The sequence below is a fragment of the Cnephaeus nilssonii genome (assembly GCF_951640355.1).
Source record: "Cnephaeus nilssonii genome assembly, chromosome: 1".
Lineage (NCBI taxonomy): Eukaryota > Metazoa > Chordata > Mammalia > Chiroptera > Vespertilionidae > Cnephaeus > Cnephaeus nilssonii.
This window is the reverse complement of record NC_137072.1, coordinates 59,135,937-59,160,586: the sequence shown is the minus strand read 5'-3', so window position 1 is coordinate 59,160,586 and position 24,650 is coordinate 59,135,937.

The window sequence follows — 24,650 nt, the reverse complement described above, 5'->3', positions numbered from 1 at the left end:
TTTATAATTTACTATTCAGAAAATATCTGCCAGGTAGCAATTATTACATCTTTTATATAGAGAACTAGAGGCCTGGTGCACAAAATTCATGCACAGGAAGGGGGGACAGTCCCTCAGCTAGGCCAGCACCCTCTCACAATCTGGAACTGCTGGCTCCTAACCACTCACCTGTCTGCCTGCCTGCCTGATCACCCCTAACCACTCACCTGCCTGCCTGATTTTCTGTAACTGCTCACCTGCCTGCCTGATCGCCCCTAACCACCTCTGCCCGCCTGCCTGATTGCCCCTAACCACTCGCCTGCCTGCCTGATTGCCCGCCTCTGGGGTTTCGTCCAGAAGGACGTCCGGAAGATCGTTCGGCTGTCCAGTCTAATTAGCATATTATGCTTTTATTATTTTAGATAATTTGAGGATAACAAAGATTAAGTTACTTGTTTAAGTCACCCAATCTATGGTATTCTTTTATGGCCACCCAACTAATATTAACACACTTAATGGCCACCCAAACTAATATTAACACACTTAAAAATTGCCCAAGTTTAATCAGTCCCCACCGGTGATTTACAGTGACACCTGATATTCATTTGCCATGCTCCAATCATCTCCCTCTCATAGGTCTCAGGCAAAAGAAACCTTTTAAAGAACACAGCACTCTACCAGTGAGTGATATAAGACCAGCAAAGTGGAATGGTTTTTCTAAGATTCTTCAGCCAGTCAGATTTCTGTATGCATTACTACTGATCTGGGGAACTTTCAAAACCATGATCATAAGGGACATTCTTTGGCAGAGTGAGTCCACAGGTCCTTAGTGCTTTATAAGTACATTCTTTACAAGTAATTTATGAGTTATGAAGATGAATTCAAATGCACCTAAAATCATTTTATATTTTTACTATCCTCAGTGTGAGGAAACTCAAAGGTAGGATTCCATTCTCTATAAATACTAGAGGCCTGATGCATGAAAACTCATGCAAGAGTGGGCCTTCCTTCCCCTGGCTGCTGACACTGGCTTCCCTCTGGCACCCGGGACCCGGGCTGCTTCCCTCCTCCAGCCACCCGCAGGCACCCAGGACTTGGGCTGGCTTTCCTCTGGCCACCTGCAGGCACCTGAGACCCAGGCTGGTTTCCCTCCAGCCACGGGTTTTTTAAGGAAGGATGTCTGGAATGATGTCCAGAAGATGTCCAGTCTAATTAGCATATTTCCCTTTTATTATTATAGATAGCAGTAGGCTCCCAATTGCATTCTGTAGCAATCCCTTTTCTTTTAAATTCGGTTTTAAATTTCTCTTATAGTTGGAAATATTTTTGTAGCCAGCATTTAAATGTGTTAAAATAATAAACCCAATTGTTTTTTGTGCTTTTTAAATTTTTATCTGAAATTATTAGATTGTATGAGCTATTTTCAGCCCTAAAAATGAGGGGTTTTTTTGAGCTACACTTTGTACACAGATTATTATGAATAAACCAAGGATTTTATTGGCATTAAATGTGAGTAGAAATCATTCTTTGTTTTAGAAACACAAGTTTAAGAAAATCCTTTTTTTCTATTTAATATACAACTCCTGATTAGGCATGAAAATAAAACATATAGTGCTCAATTTATTAGATTTACCTATATCACTAATTGTTAGCATATTAATAATAGCTTCTATTTAAAAGGAAATACCTATATCTGATTATAGATTTCATAAGCATGTTGTTTATCATTATTAGCCTTTAGAATAATGCCTGGTTAGTGTGTAAACTGACAATGTCCAGATCACTCTTCAGGTTTATTAACAATGAAAAATTAATTTTTTTGCCATTCAACTCTTACTTATTGAAAATGCAGTTCCCACTGTTTAAAATATACATAAATGTATTTTATTCTCACTGTTATCTTTCTAAGGGTATCCTTGAAAGTTAAAGTATTTCTAATCTGTCTTATGTTTAATAGTGACATTACTTAAAATAACACATATGGAAGATTAATTTTATTAGCCAATTACATGTGTTACTGCTATATTTGTTGCAGATTACTGTCTCTTTAGCGAAAAAAATTTGTATTCACTTAACTCAAATATGATGACTTCCCAGGTTGCATATTGATACTGAGGGAAGAATATTTTATACTGATTTATTTTGGGATACATTTACTCTTTTTTAAAAATTTATCTTTATGTTGAAAGTATTATAAATGTCCCCCTTTTTCCCTCCATTGACCCCTCCACCTCCCCACCCAGGCCTTCACCACACTAATGTCTGTGTCCATGGGTTATGCATATGTCATATAAGTTCTTTGGTTAATCTCTTCCTGCCCTCCTGCCCCCTTCCCTCTGGAGACACTTTGTGGCCAAGTCCCTTTGCTACAGAGAGAAAATGATAAATTTACAGTTTACCAACTAGAAAAGAATGAAGTGTGTGTGCTACAGAAGGGGAGCATTTTCAACCATCTAAGTGATAAGGAAGAAAATGAATGGGTAGACTCAAATTTAGCAGCCAGAGGTTGAAGGTGAACACATTTATGTTTTGTAGGCCTTCTCAACATCTTTTCTCTCTTGTTTTACTATGTGCAACCAAAATTCATTAGGGAATTGGCACAACTGTATTGTTTTATGAGCTTTACTAGCTTTACTAGTGGCCCAGTGCATGAAATCTGTGCATGGGGGAAGGGGGGGGAGGTTGGCTAGTGTGCTTGGATAGTATGCTCAGCCCAGCCTGCAACCTCTCCAATCTGGGACCCCTCGGGAGATGTCTGACTACTGGCAGTCGGACATCCCTCTCGCAATCCGGGACCACTGGCTCCTAACCGCTAACCTGCCTGCCTGCCTGATTGATCTTAACCACTGTCTGCGGGCCTGATCTCGCCCCTAACTGCCCCCCCTTCCATCCTGATCACCCCAAATGGCCCCCACTGCCAGCCTGCTCGCCACCCCCACCAGCCTGATTGCCCCCAACTGGCTCCTCCCCCCCCCCCCCCCCCCGCCAGCCTGCTCACCCCCAACTGCCCCCTGGCCACCCTGATCATCCCCAACTGCCCCCTCCTGCTGGCCTGATTGCCCCTAACCTCCTCTGCCTCAGCCCCGCCACCATGGCTTTGTCTGGAAGGACGTCCGGAAAGTGTCCCAGTCTAATTAGCATATTACTCTTTTATTAGTATAGAAGATGGTCTTTCCAAGGTTTCAAGTCAAGCCAAACCGTGACTATGTAACACAAATAGATGAACCAGACTCTCTTTGTTGAATTTCTCCAGCCATTAAGTGTTGAGAGGAAAACCTCAAGAACAGATAGGAAAACATAATCTGTAATCTAGGTGCCCTGAGCAGTAGTAGTAGTACCATGGACTGAATTTTGTGTGCCCCCCCCCCCCCAATTCATATATTAAAACCTAAAACCTAGTCCCCAGTGTGATGGTATTAGGAAGTGGGGCCTTTGGGAGGTGATTAGATCCTAAGGGTGGAGCCTTCATGAATGGGATTAGTGCTCTTCTAGAAGAGACCCCAGAGAGATCCCTTGCCCCTTCTGCCCTGTGAGGACACAGCAAGAAGATGGTCACATCTGAACCAGAAAGCGAGTCCTCACTAGACATTGCATCTGTTGGCATCCTGATCTTGGACTCCCAGGTCTCCAAATCTGTGAGAAATAAGTGTTTGCTGTTAAGCCACCCCATCTGATGTATTTTTTGTTTGTTTGTTTTGGTAGTCTGAACAGATTAAAGCGGGTGGATTAATTGCAATTTTATAAATCATTAAATACCGAGTTAGAATTTTATGAGTAAGAGTGTGGTGCAATACGAACTTAATTTTGTTTCTTCTCAAGGGTATAAAAATTTTTTTTTGAAAAAAAATTTTTTTTTAATTGCCAGAAAATGGAGCTTCAAATTAAGAGCTAAAAGTTTGGGAGCACCTCTGGCACTGTGCCACCAGTGTTAGTTATATCATCCTGAGCCCATCTGTCTTGCTCTCTGTACATGTGAGTGAAGAAATGCTCAACTTTTAGGGGTCAGAATGGTGGACATATGGAGAAAGATAGAGCTAGACTAGAGGGAGGGTGTGATCAAGTGGCTGTTTGAAAACTGTCAATGAAACACAGTAGGGAACAATGCAGGAATAAATCGGAAGCTTTCAGAAACCATTGGTGCTGTTAATCAAAATCGGTAGAACTTTGGTTCTGAAGTTCACCAATACCTTGGGTATTTTTATACCAAGAAGAAGTATGCAACAAAGTCATGATTTTTTTCCCACTACATATGACTTTTGGGTCAAATTAATTTAATTAAAAATTAAAAGTCACCTATGATTATAGAAGCTTACCTTACTTGAATATCATATAGTAATTTATTTTCAGTCACATTGTTTTGCAGAGCAAAGTGGACAAGACCTTGTAATGTTGGAGATTAGCAAGTTTTTCACTGTCTGTAAGAATTGTTTAGTCCTTTCTAAAAATAGAGTCCTATAGGGCAATCCTCTTAGAGAAATGACTATCCCGAGAGGAAGCCCAACTCTATTCTAGAAACTTCAACTCTGTATAGATTACTAAGTAGAAGGCTTACAACTGTGTTTGTGTTTTTCAATCCTACATAGTAGCCATTACTTCCTGCTACTCAGTGTTTTTTTAGACTTTACCACAATTTATGGTTGATTGCAAATGGTACGGATAGCCTGTAAGTGTGACCTGATCATTCTTGGATATGCATCCTTTGCTGCTAAAGGTTTTACACATTATTTCAATTTAGGCTTTCAGCCTTTCCAACATCTTCAAGAAGAATGTGAATATCAATAGTTATATCTGCAGTTTTCTTTTTTATGCCTTTACATCTAATACTAAGTTGTCACCCCTTGAGTTCCTAGTCCCTCTCTATGTTACAAATATCTACTATACTTTGCTCTATTCATCAGATCTTCAACTCCTTCTGAATGGTCATTTTTGTGATCCCACTTTCGTGACATGCCCTGTGCTGTGTTTCCTCATCTCAAGACACTTGTACATCTTGCAGCGCTACCTTTCCATTTCGCAAAATGGTTCTTTATGATTTTTCATTTATCAAAAGGGTATGCTCCATTGGTCTGAATATTTTATTTAATATATGTGTACTTTCCACATATATTAAAATCATTGCAATATCTTTTCAAAATTAATTTTTGGCTTATGTTTTTTTTTAAGGAAATAGAAACATGAAAGCTGAATAGGTTGGTGCTAGGCCAGTAAGAAATAAACCTGCTGATAAACATCAGTGTTACTGTCTGCTACACTCTGACTCATTGACTACCAATGTGGCTATAAAATAAACTCAACGTGTTTTTGTAAGATAGACTCCATTACTCTCTTTTAAAAAATCATCTAATGTTCAAAAGCTAACTACAGCAGAAACTAACAAGGATAATTATTCACCACCAAGAAAATGTGCAAGTGAAGTGAAAATGAAAAAAAGGAATTAAAAATGAATTGTCAAATAATTCCCATTGATTATCCTTGTTGCTAGATGCTAGACATTAAGTTGTTGTAGTTTTCCCCCTTAAAAGGGAGCAGAGAGAATGCTTTGGAATTAAGTTCTCGGTTCGATTTTATTGTTCTAGCCACAGGAATGCCGAAGTTCTTGTTATCTTATTAAGGCCAATGTGAATAACAGATGGAGTTCCACTCTGCCATTTGCTAACTTTTAACTTTAATCCTATCATTTAACTTTTTCATTCCCTGTTTCTTCATTTTAAAAGGAAAGAATTGGAGCATTTGCTATTCTAGTTCTAAAATTCTGTGATGGCATCACCACAGTTCTCCTTTTCTATTTCTTTCCCCTGACCCCCAATTCTTTTAATATCTCCATTTTCTTTCTAACCTATTAATTAGCTTTGTGACTATTCTTCAAATTATAAGCTTTTATGATTTTAAAATAAAAATATCACTGTGTGTACCCTCATGTGTAGAGGCAACCCATTTTCAGTAGGTGTGCCAGTGATTGCAGCATAGTTCATAAGTTAATAATAGGAGATGGTCTCCTAATTGACCTGCTCATTTACATACTTAGAACATTTGGGTCAGATTGATTAACTGATCAAAAGTTTTCACTAGTTGATAGAAGCATAGGAATAGGTTCCCTGGCCCATTATATACATTACTACAGGCCCAGTGCATGAATTCGTGCATGGGTGGTGTCCGGCTGGCCTGGCCCCAATCGGTGGATCAGGGCCTGGCCTGTCGGGGGGAAGAGACAGCGGGAGGTTGGCCAGCTGGCCCGCCCGGATTGGGGCCCGATCAGGGCTGGGCTGGCTGGGGGGAGGGGCTGTGGGAGATTGGCCAGTGGGGTCTACCCCTGATTGGGATGGGGGGCCAATTGGGGGCAGGGGTGGCTGTGGTTAGGGGCTGTGGGTGGTGGGCCTGCTGGCTCTGCCCCTGAATGGGGTGGGGGGGGGGCAATAGGGAGCCAGCGGCCTGGGGGAGGGACCATGGGTGGTTGGCTGGCCAGCCCTGCCCCTGATTAGAGTGAGGGGGCCGATTGGGGATGGAGCTGACTGGGGAAGGGGCCACGGGCTGATCGGTGTGGTGGAGGCCCATCAGGGGCAGGGCCAACTGGGGAGAGGTGCCATGGGAGGTTGGCCGGCTGACCCAACCCCCCCATTGGGCCGGTTTGCTGGCTGCAGTGGGTGTCATAGTGAACCGTCATTACGTTCATTGCGGTGTTCTGGTCGCTGGCTTTTTATATATATACATTTGCTATATATTTTTCCTCCTTTAAAAAATTTCTTTCAATCTTTTAATGTTGTTAGGTGTGTTTGGTTTTTTTTAAATATATTTTATTGATTTTTTACAGAGCGGAAGGGAGAGAGATAGAGAGTAAGAAACATCGATGAGAGAGAATCATCGATCAGCTGCCTCCTGCACGCCCCCTACTGGGGATGTGCCCGCAACCAACGTATGTGCCCTTGACCGGAATCGAACCTGGGACCTTTCAGTCCGCAGGCTGAAGCTCTATCCACTGAGCCAAACCGGCTTTGGCATGTTTGTTTGTTTTAAATGTGTACTCTATTCTCAGTCTAATTGTCATCTCATTATGAACTACTAGAGGCCCGATGCATGAAATTCATGCACAGGTATAGTCCCTAGGCCTGGCCTTCGATCAGGGCCATCTTCCCCAGCTGCCCGCAGACGGCCCTGCTTCTGCACCCCGCCGCCACCCACCCCCGCTTCCCCACTTGCCATTGGGTGATTGGTGCCTGATGGCCGGGGGAAGGGACTGAGAGGTCAACTGTTCCCGCCTACTTACTGGCCCTGGCCCCACCCCCACCATGGGTAGCCATCAGGCGATCGGAGCCTGCTGTCCGTGGAAAGGGACCAAGAGGTGGGCAGTGCGCCTCATAGTGACTGGTCCAGCGGTCATTCTGGTTGTTCTGCTAGAGTCAATTTTCATATTACCCTTTTATTATATGGGATAGAGGCCTGGTACATGGGTGGGGGCCGGCTGGCCTGACCTGAAGGGGGCCCTGGATTGGGGTGGGGAGACCCTGCTGGGGGGCTGGGCCAGCCGGGGCAAGGGACTGTGAGCAGTTTGCAGGCTGGCCACGCCCCCAATCAGGATGGGGGCCCCTGCTGGGGGTGGGACTGGCCAGGGCGAGGGGCTGCCAGGTGTTTGCAGGCCATCCATGCCCCCAATCAGGGTAAGAGGTCCCCACTGAGGGGTGAGGCCGGCCTGAATGAGGGGCCACTGGGGGTTTGCAGGCTGGCCATGTCCCCGGCTCCCGGCTTTGTCAGGAAGGACATCTGGAATGACGTCTGGAAGAAGTCCGATCTATCTGATCTAATTAGCATATTACCATTTTATTAGTATAGATGATCAGAAGCCATTTCCTACCAGATTTATGGGATGTTTTTGTTTTTTCTCCCTGATGTTCAGCTCCAGAATTGTCTTTATTGAACTACATTTTGTATCTGATTATTTCATTATTCAATATGATTTCTTCCAATCTTTTTGACCTTATTTTATCATTCTGGGACTCAGTTTCCTCATTTGCAAAGTAAGTGATTTTTGGGTAGACTAACTCCTGAGGCACTTTTTACCTCCAAAAGGAAAAAAAAAATCATTTTCTAAGTTGTCACTAAATCAGTCTTTGGCTCTTTAATGCCACTTTCAGATTTAAAGAATATGTTTGTATTTTATCACCTGGACACTTGAGGAGAAGATACAGCAACACCAGGCCCCAAATGCACTCTTCCCGGGCATCATTAGTCACATTCTCCTTAGTTGACACTAATGCATTGATCACATCCTTGTCACCCATTTATTTTCTCTGCAAGGATTTTTAGTTTGGGGAATATTTGTTGATGTTTTACTAAATTCCCAGGGTAAATTTATTTTAATTTTGGATTTTTATTTTTAAAAATCTTGCTTCTTCTAATTGAATCTCTTTAAATTCATTTTATATATTATTTTCCAAGACTTTAAGAAGATGGAAATGTGATATCAGTTTAATTCACATTAATATTCTATTAATTTTAGGAATACCAAATTTATCGAGTACTTAAGGCTGAAAGACAATGGACTATAATTATTGTCAGAGATTTACAAAGCCTCATTTAACTTTATTTTGTCTCCTAGAACCTTAATGGAATTAGCCAAATGAGATGTTTAAGCTTCATTATTTTTTAAACAAATTATTATAAAATTTTGAAGAGTAAAATATAACACTATTTTCCAATAATTTCGTTTAGCCTTGCTAGGAACTGCAGCACCAAACTTGTCTGCAGTCCTTTCAAGACATTTCCTTAATTAAATCAAGTCTGTTTTGCTTCTTACGTAAAATGTCTTTGAATATCAGGTGTTGTTCTGCTTTCAGGATTTGGTTTCTATTGTCTCTAGAAGAGACTATGATCTTAACTTTGCCAGCAGAGGGCACATCCACGTATTCTTCTTCTTTGTGTCTTCTAATCTACAAAAAGGAAAGAAAAAAAAAAAAGCCACATTTGAGGTTTTATAATATGCCACCTTATTTGCACTATATCTAATTAAAAGAAGAAAACAACGCTTTAATATTTTCTCTTAAAAATCTAATGCCTGAATGAAACGCGAAAGATGCTTTGATGCTATTGCCACTGAACCAGAACATTGGAGTAATCTATCTGTCTTTTTTTGTTCTGCAAAATTTGTTTGGGAATTTTACCAATCATTTTGTCCTTGTTATATTTTGGTCTGGGCTTTCTGCTTTTGATATTCAATTCTGGACATCAAATTAACAAAAAAAAAGTGGTCAAATAGTTACTTATTTACATGTTTATGTATTTGTAGAATTAGCAAAAATTCAAACAACTAATGGTCTCTATTTTAGCCTAAAGTGAATATAAGTACATATGCAGAATATTGAATTTAGAGAGTTATTTAAATGTTTCTGAGAGAAGAACATTTTTAAAGAAAATAATTTGGAGTGAAGCCATAATAATTAGTCTGTTGAGCATTTTGGTTAATGGCTTAATAACAGACAGAAACATTTTAATTTTCTTCATACTTCAAATGAACTGATAGAATGGTAGCATTTTTTTATACTCTCAGCTAAATGAACAGAGAGGAGCATATCCATAATTTCAACATTATGGATATGCATCATGTAATTATATAGCTGAGATATGTTGTGCCTGTGCACATACAACGTTTGTGCTTTTAAAATGGAATGTTGAAAAGCAGAGTTCATAGGCTCTCATGCTGATACCTATCTCTATTTTGTATAAGGCATTGTACAGTCTTATACAAAAATCAACCCAAAGAACTCACAAATGTAAGCACAAGTGCTACGTCAGCTTTTAAAACATCCTAATGCATTAGGTCAAGATGATTAACAATCTTTATAGGTTATTTCACATTTTAGCACAGGTGGCACAAAAGCCACCATGAATTGGGACACTTTGGACTTAAAACATGTTATTCAAATGTTTAACTACAGAAAAATAGTTATAATAGTGTAAGTAAAGAGTTTGGTTTGAGGCTTAGTAAAAATACACTAGCAAAAGATAATTAATAGTAGAAGGATACACAAGGTTCTAGACAAAAGAAGCAAAAGCACTCTGAGAATATGAGACTATTTCCATTCATAAGTAGTTTTTTTTTTCTTTTTCCCAAATAAAGTCTTTTCTGATAAAGGCCAATCCCGCTGCAAACCCCAACTGCAAGGCCACTGGGATTTCTATTAATGGCAACAAACATTTGTCAGGTGTAAAAATGCTAAGCAATTAAAGTTTTTGACAGTTCTAAAATTAACATTTTTATATGTAATGTTATCTTTATCTTGTATATCTTTATAAGTAATAATTATTAATTATTGATGTTTTTAAGAACCAAGTTCTCTGCAGCCCATAATATTTTAATGACTCTCTCTCTCTTTCCCTCTCTTTCTCCCTCTCTCTCTCTCTCCCTCTCTCTCTTCATATGTATATATCTCTCTCTGTTTAAAATAAAATAGAGAACCTGTAAAGTCTTAAAACACTGAATCTGTATGACCTCTAGGAACTGGAATGTTGAGTTGAGAACAAAGTGGAGAGAGAAAGTGTAAGAACACAGAATAACCAGGAAGGTTGAGTACCTCACAAAGGAGCAGGTTGTACACACTGTAAGTACACATGTCATGCATTTTTTCCTACTTTGCTGACAAACATCAGGCTCAAACACAATGCTTCTCTGGTACCATAGCTAGATTTTTCTCTCTTTGTCCTCCTCTTTTTCTTTTTTTTCTTTCTTCATTTGCTAAATAGGATTATAGTATCGTAGTTTGCTGAACTTACAGTTAATACCTTAGGTGTATTTTACTTACTAGTAATGCTAAAACCTTACCAGTATCATTGAAAATTAGTAAGATAAGTCTATGGCATGTAGTGAGCAACAAGTCCTAAAGGAGGAGGCATAGGATTAGGACTCAGGGCTTCTAACTTTTTAAAATTTACATTATGAAACTGCCCAAAACAATCACCCTTTGTAATATCTCTGTTTACTTCATTTCCTAAAACAAAGGAACAAAACAATAGCAAAACCAGGTTCATATTTCCATGGTCTAGTTTAAATTGGTAGTGTAATATAATTTTTTTAAAATTTATCCGACTCTGGCTTATACAGACATTTTCAAATGTGCAACAGTTGACGTCCCCTTTGGGAATAAGGAAGTAGAAAGAAACTTGTGGTTCCTTAAGGTATGTACTTACTGGGGTTTTCCACCGTCTGATTCATCCTGAAATAAAAAAAAAAAAGAAAATAAACATTGATTATTGCACCAACTAAATGAATGCGTTTATTATTTTTACCATTACATGTATTTTTTAAAATTATTATTGTCCATGTGTTCTATTTGACTTCTCAGGTCATATGACCCAGGAACCTGAAATGGATAAATTAAATCAATTAGTACCTTCAGCTAAAAGAGCTGAAATAAAGAACACTTTCTTTAGTTACCTAGGTAGCTTTTCTATTATTCACCTTATTTTGAGGTTTTGCTCATCTTTGAAGAGAGTGGATAATGAGGACATATATTTATTTCTGACCTATTACTAATCTGCCTTGGTGCAGACTAAATCTGTTATATTGAAGTGGTTCTTTGGTTGCATCTATGGTAATAATTTTGTGTTAATGATTAAACAGTCCAATAAATATGTTATGATTACAATGTGATAAAAATCTTTACAAGAGATAAAATGAATAAATGAGATCAGCTTTCTACTTTCCTTCTAAACAATGACCAAATGAGAAAAATGTTGGTGGAAATGGGTTTGTGATAAGTATATAAATACTGATTTCCTTCCCCTGCCAGTGTGGCTGTGGTTGAACATTGACCTATGACCCAGGAGGTCACGGTTTGATTCCCTGTCAGGGCCCAGGGTTGTGGGCTCGATCCCCAGTGTGGGGCATGCAGAAGGCAGCTGATCAATGATTCTCTCTCATCATTGATGTTTCTATCTCCCTCTCCCTCTCCCTTCCTCTCTGAAATAAAAAATATATATATTAATTAAATAAATAAATACTGAATTTCCAGGGTACAGAGCATGCACATTAAAGAGCAAAAAAGAAGTGCTGCATTAGTTGGCAAGAAATCTTTTTAAAAAACTCATTTATGAGAGTTAAAGCAATGAAGCTGACTGAAGGCAGAGAGAGGCAAAGTGGAGGTCCGCAGGTACTGGCGACTTTCTGATGGCCACCAGAAGGTTGCAGGTTCATAGATGTCAGATATTTATAAGATGGGGAGTATGTTTTGGGTTGACAGAGGCCGTTGTTAGTAGTGGTGATGGGAGAATCTAATTAGGTGGTTGCTAGCAGGTTGAAAAGAAAAGGAAGATCATATCTATTCGGCAGCTAAAATGTGCTAATACCACATTAGATGCTTAGTCAATATAACCACCTCTGCATGTGGTAAGTGCTTATACCTCAGAGAAGTAGTTAATTATCTCTTTCCAATTTACCAGCCTCCACTCAAAACCCAACTTTAGCCATAAATTAAATGCCATATCTGAGGTAGATGTGGGTTTTTCTCCCCTTTATGAAACAGAATCAATCTATTTCTCCCCCAGAGAATGACATGTAATCACCCCTGCGTTATTAGGTTTATGATTGGGACTATGATTATCATTCTCATTTGCCTTGCAGGCTTTGTGCTTCCAAAACCTTTGTAGCAAATCTCATACCCCCGTAGGAAGGTCCACTTCCACTGATCACCACCAGTTCTCTAGCAGCCTTATCAAGCGAATCCCAAGGAAACTCTTTAATACTTCTTAGCAATGCGTGGTCTTAATTGCTTATATTATTTACAGAGTAGATGTAGGCTACATACAAACAAATTTCAATTTTTAATTATATATCCGAGTCAGTCTTATAAATGTGATATCTAAAAATAACACTGGTCAAGATTATTGGTTATTTTTATATCCTCCTGATTTGCTTAAAATTTATAAATGATGTAAATTACTTAAAGAGAATAAATAATGTTATTTCATTTCAACAAACTGGTGAGAGAGGCTATAACTGCCTTTTTTTCTAATCTTAGTAGGAAAAGCTTGAGTTTCTCACAATTAAGTATAATGTAAGCTGCATTTTTTTTGTAGATATTCTTTATCAAGTTGAGGAAGTTCCCCTCCAGCTTTATTTTATTATCGATGGGTATTGAATTTTATTAAGTGCTTTCTGCCTCTATTGACATGATCATGTGATTATTCTTCTTTAGCCTGTTGATGAGATGCATTACATTTATTGATTTTCAAATGTTGAACCAGCCTAAATCTCACTTGGTTTAGGACTATAAATTTTTTCATACATTGTTGAAATCCATTAGCTAATATTTTGTTGAGGGTTTTTGCATTTATGTTCATGAATGATATTGGTCTGTGTTTTGTTTCTTTTTTATAGCAATGTCTTTGTCTGTTTTGAGTTAATAAATATTCCCTTATCTCTATCTTTAGTAAAGATGATAGAAAACTAGTATAATTTCTTCCTAAAATATTTAATATAATTCACTAGTGAACCCATCTGGGACTGGTGCTTTTTGTCTTAGAAGGTTATTCATTATTGATTCAATTTCTTTATCAAATATAGAATTATTCAGACTATTTGTTTCTTCTTGTCAGAGTTTTAACAGATTGTGTCTTTCAAAAAATTGGTCCATTTCCGAATGGCTATCATCAACAAATCAACAAATGACAAGTGCTGGAGAAGATGTGGAGAAAAAGGAACCCTCATGCACTGCTGGTGGGAATGCAGACTTGTGCAGCCACTGTGGAAAACAGTATGGCGTTTCTTCAAAAAATTAAAAATGGAACTCCCATTTGACCCAGTAATCCCACTTCTAGGAATATATCCCAAGAAAACAGAAACACCAATCAGAAAGGATATATGCACCCCTATGTTCATAGCAGCACAATTTACAATAGCTAAGATTTGGAAAGATCCTAAGTGCCCATCAGCAGATGAGTGGATTAAAAAACTGTGGTACCTCTACACAATGGAATACTAAGCTACTGTAAAAAAGAAGGAATTCTTGCCCTGACCGGTTTGGCTCAGTGGATAGAACTTCGGCCATGGACTGAAAGGTCCCAGGTTTGATTCCAGTCGAGGGCATGTACCTTGGTTGCAGGCTCAATCCCCAGCAGGGGGCATGCAGGAGGCAGCTGATTGATATTTCTCTCTCGTGGATGTTTCTATCCCTCTCCCTTACTCTCTGTAAAAAAGTCATATATATATGACTTTTAAAAAAGTCATATATATATATATATATATATATGAAGGAATTCTTACCATTTGCAACAGCATGAATGGAACTGGGGAGCATTATGCTAAGGAAAATAAGCCAGTCAGAGAAAGATAAATATCACATGATCTCACTCATTTGTGGAATATTATGAACAGCATAAACTGATGAACAAAAATAGAACCAGAATCACAGAAGCATCAAACAGACTGTCCAACCTATGAGGGAAGGTGGGGGGGGGGGGGGAGGGGGGAGAGGGTAAGAGATCAACCAAAGGACTTGTATGCATGCATATGAGCATGGCCAGTGGACACAGATGGGGGGTGGTGAGGGCATGTGCTGTGGGGGGGGTGGGGGGACAGCTGGGAGAGGTCAATGGGGGCAAGAGGAGATTTATGTAATACTTTAAACAATAAAGAATTTAAATAATAAAAAAAGAAATTGGTTCATTTAATCTAGGTTATCAAATTTTGGGGCATAGAGTTATTTATACTATTCCTTTATTATCCTTTCAATGCCCAGGGGAGTGGTAGTAATGTCCTCTCTTTCAGTTCTGATATTAGTAATGTGTGTCCTCTTTCTTTTTTGCTTAGCAAAGCTAGAGGTTTATTGATATTTTTATAGAACCAGCTTTTAGTTTTGTTGATTTTCTCTATTGATTTTCCGTTTTCAATTTCATTAATTTCTGCTCTAATTTTTAACATTTATATTCTCCTGCTTATCTTGGATTTAATTTGCTCCTCCTCTAGTTTCGATTTTAGACATTTCTTTTTTCTAATATATGCATTTAATGCTATAAATTTCCTTCTAAACACTGTTTTGCAGCACCCCCCACATTTTGATAACTTGTGTTTTCATTTTCATTTAGCTCAAAATAATTTTAACTTCTCTTAGAAGTTCTTCTTTGACCTATGTGTTATTTAGAAATGTAATTTTTAGACTCTAAGTATTTTAGGATTTTCCAGCTATCTTTATGCAGTTGATTTCTATTTTAATTCCATTGTGGTCTAAAAGCAGACATTAAATAATTGCTATACTTTCAAATTAGTGAAGGTATGTTTTGTATCTCAGAATGTAGTCTATCTTGGTGAATGTTCCATGTGAGTTTAAGAAGACTGTGTCTTCTGTTGTTGAATGAAGCAGTCTACAGATATCAATTATATCCAGTTACTGATGGCATTGTTTAGTTTGACTATGTCTTTATTGATTTTCTGCCCTCTGGATCTGTCCATTTCTACCAGTAATAGAGGGATATTGAAGTCTCCAACTACAATAATGGATTTATCTATTATCTTCTTGCAATTCTATGCGTTTTTCCCTCACATATTTTTATGCTGTGTTGTTAGGCACATACACATTGAGGACTATTGTGTCTTCTTAGAGAATTGACCCTTCTATTCTTATATGTTGCCTCTGTAGCCCTGATAATTTTTCTTGACTTGAGGTCTACTTTTTCTGAAATTAATATAGCTACTTAGCTTTCTTTTGATTAGTGTTGTCAAGGGTATGTCCTCCATCCCTTCACTTTTAATCTATATGTGTCTTTATATTTAAAGTTGGTTTCTTGTAAACAACATGTAGTTGGGTCTTATTTTTTTTTATCATCTCTGACAATCTTCCTTTTAATTGGTATATTTAGAACATTTAATGTAATTATTAATACAGTTTGATTACTATCCACCATATTTGCTACTGTTTTCTATCCAATACCCTTGTTCTTTGTTCCAGTTTTCATCTTCCACACTTTTTCTGCCTGTTATAGTTTTAACTGAGCATCTTATATTATTCCATTTCCTCTATTTTCTTTTTATACATACATATAAATATCTCAAAGAGGAAGAGAGAGGGAGAGAGAAACATCAATGATGAGAGAGAATCATTGATCAGCTGCCTCCTGCATGTCCCCACCAGGGATTGAGCCCACAACCTGGGCATGTGCCCTCACCAGGAATCGAACCATGACCTCCTGGTTCATAGGTCGATGCTCAACCACTGAAGCACACATGCTGGGCTACAGTTATTTTCTTACCTTTTGTTAGTGATTGCTCTAGATTTGCAATATGCATTTACAACTAATCCACATTCGCTTTCTTTTTTAAAAAACATTTTATTTTATTTTATTTTATTTTATTTTTTTTAATCCTCACCTGAAGATATTTTTCCATTGATTTTTTTAGAGTGGAAGAGAAAGGGAAAGACAGAGAGAAATATCAAAGTGATAGAAACACATCCATTGGTGGCCTCCTGCACATGCCCTGACCAGGGTCCAGGCAGGGGAGGAGCCTGCAACCAAGGTACATGCCCTTGACCAGAATCAAACCCCAGATCCTTAGGTCTGCAGGCTGATGCTCTATCCACTGAGCCAAACTGGCAAGGGCAACATTCACTTTCAAGTAACACTATACCACTTCATGGGAAGTATGCATACCTTATAAAAACAAAATAATACTAATTCCTCATTCCCATTCTTTGTCATTGTTACCACTCATTTCACTTATAATAAGTAAGTATACATAAGTATACATAAACACTTATTATACATAAGATATATATATATATATGCACAAATAATCAAATACATTCTTGCTATTATTTTAAAGTTAACTTTAGATCAATTATGAATAGGAAAAATATTTTACCTTTATTCCTTCTCCCATGTTCTTCATTTACTTAGGTAGATCTGAGTTTTCAACCTATATTATTTCATTCTCTCTGATGAACTTCTTTCAATATTTCTTGCAATATAGTTCTACTGGCAACAAATTCTACCAATTTTTATTTGACCAAGAAAGTCTTTATTTCTCTTTCACTTTTGAAGGATAATTTTGCAGGATACAGAATTTTTTTAAATTGCATTTCATTTTTAATGTTGACATTATTACAGATGGCCCCCATTTTCACCTGCTTTGTGCCCATGCAGCCAGAACCTGCCCTCCCTTCCCTCTGGCCCTGACCACATTGTCGTCTGTGTCCATGGGTTAGGCATATATGTCCTTTGGCTATTCTCTTCACTTTCTTTCATCCTGTCTGCCCCATCCAACTTCCCTCTGACATCTGCCAGTCTGTACCATATAACCATGTCTCTGGTTCTATTTTGTTCATCTTTGCTCATTAGATTCCACATATGTGAGATCATATAGTATTTATTTTTCTCTGACTGGCTTATTTTGCTTAGCATAATAATCTCCAAAGTCATCTATGCTGTCGCAAAAGGTAAGTGTTCCTTCCTTTTTACATCTGAGTAGTATTCCATTGTGTAAATGTCCCACAGCTTTTTATCCATTTATCTACTGATGGTCACTTGGGCTGTTTCCAGATCTTGGCTATTGTAAATAATGCTGCTATGAACATAGGGGTGCATATATTCTTTCTGATTGGTGTTACAGAATTCTTAAGATATAATCCCAGAAGTGGATCATTGGGTCAAAAAGCAGTTCCTTTTTTTAATTTTTTGAGGAAATTCTAAACTGTTTTCCACAGTGGCTGCACCAGTCTGCATTCTGACCAGTGTACTAGGGTTTTCTTTTCTCCACATCCTTGCCAGCACTTGTCATAAGTTAATTTATTGATGGTAGCCATTCTGGCAGGTGTGAGGTAATATTTTATTGTGGTTTTAATTTGAATCTCTCTGATGATTAGCGACATTGAGAATTTTTTCAGAATTTTTAACACATTAAATATTTCACTCCATTCTCTTCTTGCTTGCATTGTTTCTGCAGAGAAGTCAGATGTTTTCTTATCTTTGCTCTTCTATAGGTACAGTTTGTTCTATGTGTGTGGCTTTTTTTTTTTTTTGAAGATTTTTTACTTATCCTAGGTTTTTTACAGTTGAATATGATATACCTAGGTGTGGCTTATTTGGCATTTATCCTACTTGGCATTGTCTGTACATCCAGCATCTGTGATTTGGTGTCTGAGAATAATTTAGAGAGACTCTCATTTATTATTGCTTCAAATATTTCTTCTTTTCCTATTGTTCATTTTCTCCTTCCTGTATTCACATTAAACACATTTTATATTTTTTGTAGTGATTCCTAGTCCTTGAATATTCTGTTCCTTTTTTCAGTCTTTGCTTTTAAGTTTTGGAAGTTTCTGTTGATATGTTCTCAACCTCAGAGACTCTTCCCATGTTCAATGTAATAATGAGCCCGTTAGACATTCTTCATTTTTGTTACCATGTTTTTATCTTAAGCAATTCATTCTGACTCTTATAATTTTTACCTTTCTTATATCACCTATCTGTTCTTGAATGCTGTCTACTCTGTTTATGAGAACCTTTAGCATATTAATTATAGATTTTTAAAATTACTACTCTGATAATCCCAACATTTCTGCCATAGCTAACTTTGGTTCTGATGCTTGCTTAGTTGATTCAAACTGTGTTTTTTGCCTTGTAATTTTTCCCTAGTGGCTACAAATTATAGACTGTGTAAAGGGAATTGCAGTAAGTAGGCCTTTAGTGATGTGGTGGTCAGGTGTGGGGGAGAAAAAGCATTCTCTACTCCTATAGTTAGTTTGTGGTCTTTTAGTTAGCCTGCATCTCTGATCTGTACAACCTCACAAATGCTTCTCAGTATTTTTTCATCCACTTAGGTTGGACAGAATAACTAGAAGTGTCTGCAGTTGGGTATTTTTTTTTTCCCTCCATATGGAAGGCTAGAGAGGGCTAGAGTTGTCTGAAAAAGCCCCAATAGGTTAGGCTCTGGTAAAACAGTTTGTTGTGGGCAAGCTCTGGTATATTTAAAAATTGTTTCTTTTCCCTTCCCCCTGCCAGAAGCATGAGAGTGTTGTCCTCTGATCTTTACTGTGAGAACCCAGGAAAGTTCCTGGAGCTAAAACTCACAAGAGCATGAAGACCTTAATCTGACTGGGTCTCCCTGGAGTTTTTAACTCACACACTTGTTCACTCTGAGCCTCCAACAATTCATCAATTGCAATTTAGATTTACCTACTCCTGCATTGGTTCCTACAGAAGTGTTTACTTGCTGCCCTGTGATATTAATTCCCCGACACATCTAAGAAAAGATGTTGACTTTTCAGTTTGTTTAGCTTTTTAATTATTGTTAGGACAGAGTGACAACCTAAGGCCTTTACATGAGAGAATGGAACCAGAAGCCTAAAAGTAGTTTTAACTCAAAAATCAGATTTATTAAGACAAATATGTATGTTAAAAGAAGTCTGAAAACAAATTTTCAAAATCAAATGGCTCAATGTCAACCTCAAAGTCTTAAGACTTTATTTTCAGCGAATGTCACATGTATTTTCTAATTTGCTCTGTATCATGTTTATTGTATTAATCAATATATATACTATATACCAAGGAGGAAGTCTAAAATGTTTTCTCCTAGTGATTTATTTAGACTGATTTTTTTAAACCAAATAATCAAATATATGTGTCTGATTGATTCTAGAGAACACTGGTTAAATGACTTTTAATAATTTTATTAAAAGACTAGATGACTCTAATTTCTAAGGTTTCTTTTCCCAACAATTTAACAAACATTTTTACTTCATGCTCAGATTCCAATTAAATGTGCTAAACAACATGGGACAGTATATACGAGGTAGATATTAATGAAAAAATTTAAAACACCTACAACAACATTAATAAACACTTATTGAGATACATTTCTTAACTATACACTAAAATAGACTGTAATTTATGTGATAAATATATATTCCACTTAAAGAATAGAACCTTCTGACACATAAAATAAAACTTGAACAATGAAAGTAACTGGTGCACAGAGAGGGTGGCTGCACTGTTTCCCTCTCCCTTGACCCCGTTTATTGAGCCAGGAACCAGTGCTTGTGGGAGGCAGAAAAGGAAAGGACCTTTTCTCCTTTGTTATGCACATATGGGCAGTAAAGCCGTAGCAGTGTTTTCTGTTTTTTATATTTATTTATTATTAAACAATTGATCTTCACTGAAACACAATCTTTAAAGTTAAGAGGAATGGGTCAAGTAGGTCTAAGTATTTTCAGTAATAGTTTTCAACACCAGACAATTCTTTGAAGGGGAGGAATGCATATGACTGCTAGTACAAGCACAAAATACATAAAGGACAGAATATATGTCATCACCATTATGATAAAGCTCTTTGAAGGGCAGTGATGTGTCTATGAAATATGAGCAATGTAGTTTCTATTCTCCAGTAACATTGCTGTAAATAACAGAGGTTGTGCTTTAGACAAATTCTTGATAGATGATCTGAAATTCTTAATATAAATTCAAGTGTGTCTGATAGCTCTTAAAAATGAGAAAAAAGCCCTAGCTGGTTTGGCTCAGTGGAGAGAGCATCCACCTCCAGACTGAAGGGTCCCAGGTTTGATTCCAGTCAAGGGCACATGCCTGGGTTGCAGGCTTGATCCCCAGTAGGGGGCTTGCAGGAGGCAGCTGATCAGTGATTCTCTCTCACCATTAATGTTTCTGTCTCTCTCTCCCTCTTCCTTCCTCTCTGAAATCAATAAAAATATTTTTTTAAAAAGAAAAAAAATCTGTTTAAATTAAATAGAACACTGTGTTGTGCTTTATGCTTTACTCAATCATTTTTAGCTTTTGTAAAGTAGGATGGCAAAAGAAGGATAAAAATACATTGGTCTCTTTGTCCACATCTTACTAATCCTTCAGGATGTTCATGATAATGCACTTATATATTTGTCCTGGGATTCATATCTATCCACTGAAGCTCTAAGTCTTCCTGGTAATCTTAATTAGGGGCTCTTCAAAAATAATCCCCCTCTTAACATCCAGCCAAATGAAGCCTCTGTTGATAAGATTGCAAATGAAAATTTTACCTAATAAAATATTTCTGTATATGAAAAGAGAAATTTGGTTTATAAAAGGAAAGTTGAAAACTCTATCTATTGACAGAAGAAAGTTTTATACAAGGTATACTAAGGCAGAAAAGCTGAGACAGTTTGAATGATTTAGAAAATTGCTACATGGGATGATTTCAGGATGAGTTGAACAATGGAAGTAGGTAAAGAAAAATGGACCAGTTTGTTTTTAAAAAAAGCAAAGAAACAACATAAATTTTGTGAACAAATGTAAATTAAAAAATCAAGTTTTTAACATATTCAGATTTATAATTTTAAGTAAGGAAAAAATGAGTATATTACTAATAGAAGGTTAGAAAGATAGATGAGATAAATGAATAGATTTATCTAGCCTATATAATAAAGAGGTAATATGCAAATTGACCATCACTCCAACACATAAGATGTCCGCCCTCATGTGGTCAAAGATGGCTGCCACAAGATGGCTAGCAGGGGAGGGCAGTTGTGGGCGATCAGGCCTGCAGGGGAGGGCAGTTAGGGATAACCAGGCCTGCAGGGGAGGGCAGTTGGGGGGAGGGACCAGGCCTGTAGGGAAGGGCAGTTGAGGGGGACCAGGCCTGCAGGGGAGGGCAGTTAGGGGCAATCAGGCTGGCAGGGGAGTGGTTAGGGGGTGATCAGGCTGGCAGGCAGAAGCAGTTAGGGGCAATCAGGCAGGCAGGCAGGTAAGTGGTTGGGAGCCAGCAGTCCTGGATTGGAGAGGGTACAGGCTGGGCTGTGGGACACACACACAGACACACACAGACACACACACACAGACACACACACACAGACACACACACACACACACACACACACACCTTGTGCATGAATTTTGTGCACCAGGCCTCTAGTAGATAGATAAATAGACAGGCAGATGGATGGCATGGTCAATCATAGCCAAATATCCTGCAATGAAAAAAGGATAAATAGGGATTGGTATCTAAACAACATAACATTTCTTATTGATGACCTACATGGACATCCATATTAGGTTTCCAAGAAGAAAAGTAACACTTTGTAATACTAATTAAGTGACAATATTAATAATGTAACCACCTTACTAGAATTAAAGTCACTGCTTCTCTCTTTGATTTGAAACAATGGAAAGATTACTAAGAGTTTTTGCCATACAGTTTCTCCATTATGAAAGCTGATAACATCAACTTTCTTGCAGAGACTGTGAAAATTAATGAGATAATAATCTTGATTCTAAGGTTGAGACAGATGTCAGAAAAATGCCACATTACTCACTATAATGAGGAGCAAAATGCTGGTCCTATAAAGGAAACAAAATTGCCTTTGCTCCATTAAATACAAGACAATTGACCTATCACCTAAAGATTTCCCTCACTCTTGTTCATGGTGGAATTGTTATTTTTAAGAAAAATTCCCTGTATAATTTATTTCATATTCTCAAAAGATAAAGTAAATTAGAACCAAAGCACATGCAAAGCTATTTAGTGAGTAATAACCAAAAACCTTCAATAGGCATTCCTTATCACAAAAAGACATTATTACATTATTACTTGCATTCTCATGTGCAACTGATTGCTCTAACACGGTTTAATATGCTACTGCCAGTGCTTAGTGACAACTAAATGACCACAGTGTCATCATTTTCTTTTGACTAAGTAAATCCATAATGATAAAACAGCTAACACTTACCTGCCTGGCACATAGCAAGCCCACTCCAAGTGATGGCTATTATACTTACAAAACACTAATCTAAGTAACCCATTAAATTCTGAGACAGATTTACATATATTAACTTGTTGAATCTTCCAATAGCCCTATATGGGAAGTTTTTTATTATTACCACTAGAGGCCTGGTGCATGAAATTCTTGCACGGGGGTAGGGGGGAGTGTACCTCAGCCTGGCAAACTGGGACCCCTTGAGTAGGGTCCCTAGGCCTGGCTGGTGATCAGGGCCTATCAGGGCTTTCCTTCCCCCAGCTGCTGGCAGCTGACCCCACCCCCGCTGCTGCCACTGCTTGCCATCTGTGCAGCGCTGCCCCCCCTCCCAACACTGGTTGGCTCCCTCTGCAGGCAACATGCGTGGGGTGCCATTGCTTAGCTGGCCTGGGCCTCCCTCTGTGGGGCGATTGATAGCGGGGCTCCATGATCAATTGCCCAGCAGAGGGAGGCCCCGCCCACCTGACTGGGGCTCTGTGATGGATCGCTGCACAGAGGGTGGCCTGGGCCTCCTTATTTAGGGCGATCATGGAGCCCTCCCCCATCGATTGCCCTGCCAGCCAATGGCCTGGGCCTCCCTCTGCGGGGCGATCATAGGGTGATGGCAGGGGCCCCAACCAATCACATTGCATCCACCTTGGCTGGCCTGGCGCCAGTGCGTGTCATAACGCAGTCGTCTGGAAGGTCATCCAGATGGCTGTTCTGCTGTTCAGTCAATTTGCATATTATGCTTTTATTATTATAGATTGCATAGATGAGTAAACTAAGAAATAGAGAGGTCCAATAATTTGACCAAAGTATTAGTCAGGGTTGTCCAGAGAAACAAAATCAATAGGAGAGATACATATATGGAGATTTATTATGAGAAATGGACTTAGATAACTGGAAGTTGAGAAGTCCAACAATCTGAGGTCTGCAAACTAGAGAGCTGAGAAAGTTGGTAATATAATTCAGTCTGAGTCTGAAGGCCTGAGGACCAGGAGAAGATAAGAGGAATTGACCCCCTTCATACAGTGAGGCAGAAAAACAAGGAACAGATTCCTTTTCCCTCCACCTTTTGTTCTATTCTGGCCCTCAAAAGATTGGAGAAGATATTGAGGAGGTCAATCTATTTTAGGGCCCATTGATTCAAATGCTAACTAATCTCATCCAGAAACTCTCACGGACACACCCAGAAATAACGTTTAACCCTTTGCACTCGCTTGCTTTTTTCTCGATTCCTGCTACCGATGCTAACTGTGTTGAGTCACACTCGACATCCGAGTGCAAAAGGTTAATCTGGGTGCTCCATGGCCCATCATGTTGACACATAAAATTGATCATCACAACCAAGTTCCCCTGAGTAACTGGCAGAGCTAAGATTTGAACCCAGGTTCTCTGTGTAGAGTCTGGATTTTTAACCATCATGTTTGATTATCCTTGCCAAATACAACAGATAGTTTGATGCAACATCTTAATGTAATCTTTCAAATTCTAAGATTTAGCAAATGTTGGATATGCAAATTTAGAAATATTTATAATTCATGAACTATATAACATTTTCAGAAATAGGCTCAGTTTGATCTTCATTAAATATTTTTAAAATGTTATTAAATATTTTATTGTGTATTCACAAACTGAATAATTCAAAAGATCTTTACATCTGTAAGAGAATTACAATTACTAAATGTTTAAGAAGGTTTAAATAATATTTCTATGGAAAAATTACTTCATAATTGGATGAAAGTGCTAGCAGCAAAATCTTTTTTTAAAAACCTTTATTGGATAGGATTCTACATAGGAAACATTTGAAAACTACATAGAGCTTGATGTTCCTCTTCCAAATAGCCCTCTTGTATGTATTCTCTTCTTCTGGATGCTAGGACTCTGGGGAACAATTTGAAACCCAATTTTAGATTAAATTATTTTAAAATTTATAAATACTATGTAATACATTATAAGTTATAAATCTATATTATA